Below are 1433 nucleotides of genomic sequence, written 5' to 3'. Positions count from 1 at the left end.
TGCGCTTTTTATGATTTCAATCTTCTTGAATTTGGGGATACTTTGCTTGTGACCCAATATATGGTCTATTTTTGAATATGTCTTATGAGCACTTGAGTAGAATGTATATTCCATGGCTTTGGGGAAGATGTCTTTAAGTCCATCTGATCTAGTGAGTCATTTAGGATTGCTGTTTCCTTGCTGATTGTTTGTCTAGAGGACTTATCCAGTGCTGTCAGTGGTGTATTAAAGTCCCCTACTATGATTGTATTGTTGTCGACCTCTCCTTTGATATCTTCCAGGAGTTTTTTTATGAATTTGGGTGCTCCTGCATTGGGAGCATATTGGAGTTCTTTTAAGAGACCTAAAGTTGAGGTCAACCAGTTAACCATTTTTAAAGTATTCTAGTCTCACCCTGACCAGCATTTTTCCATGGTTAGAGTGTCAGCCTGCACACCAGAGGATCTCCGGTTCGATTCCTGGTCAAGGGCACATACCTGGATTGCAGGTCTGATTCCCAGTCCCGTCAGGGTTGTGCTGGAGGCAACAAATGACATGTCTCTCCCACAATGATGTCTCCTTCTCTCCCCACCCCTCTCCCTTTCACTCTAAATAGCAATGAGTGGTGGGCGGGGAATAAAGTAATCTATTCTCTCTAGATGAATTTAGTCTTTAATTAGCCTGGTCACTTAATTAATTTAGAATTTAATGTATTTAAACTTAAAAAGATATTTTAAAGACCTTCCTTTTATTGCTGAAATATCTATGGAAGTATTTGAAGAAAAAAAATGTATGCATTGAATTTGAAAGTTCTTTGAGAAAATTGGTGTTTTTTTTTTCCTAATTTTTATATTATAATCTCTTAGATGAAAATTAAGCAAATTATAAGCACCCACCCTGCTCATCAGTAACTGACATTTGGGCATAACTGTGTAGTGTATTGAAACCTTATTATTAAATTTGTGCATTTTTCATGAATTGATCTTTGAACTATTTTACCTTGAATTGTGACTATCACAAAAACTGTAAATGCATGTGAATTTGGTTTTGATTTTGGAAAAATACCACCTTAATTTCACTTCCACTGCAAAATAAAACAAAATTTCTGTGTGCTTTTTTAAACTCTCAGATTGTATTTAAAGTCTGTGACTGATTACAGAGCTATGTTATAATGCTTTTAACACTAGAAAGACTGAAATTTAGTATATACCTATATTGCCCAAAAGCCGTCAAAATGACTGCATTGTGAAAGAATAACTAATGTGTAAAGAAATTTGTTTAAAATTAATTTTTAATATTTTTTATACTATTTACAGTTATATAACAAGTTATTCGACATTTCTTTCATGAATTTAGGGCGCAAAAGAAATAAAATAAACAACTTATTAGAACAAGTATCACTGCATAAAGATTCGAATAACAAGTACTAGTTTAGCTTATTCAGCAACTGCAAC

General features: G+C 33.8%; 1 protein-coding gene across 1 annotated transcript in view; it reads left to right on the top strand.

Annotated features, from left to right (window-relative positions):
• The window catches only part of RSRC1 (arginine/serine-rich coiled-coil 1), a 351732-nt gene that overhangs the window by 307895 nt on the left and 42404 nt on the right, over positions 1-1433 (top strand). The window lies entirely within an intron of this gene.

Source organism: Myotis davidii, unplaced genomic scaffold, assembly GCF_000327345.1.
Source record: "Myotis davidii unplaced genomic scaffold, ASM32734v1 scaffold570, whole genome shotgun sequence".
Classification (NCBI taxonomy): Eukaryota; Metazoa; Chordata; class Mammalia; order Chiroptera; family Vespertilionidae; genus Myotis; species Myotis davidii.
The sequence above is the reverse complement of the archived record's forward strand: the minus strand, read 5'-3'. Positions and strand labels throughout refer to the sequence as shown.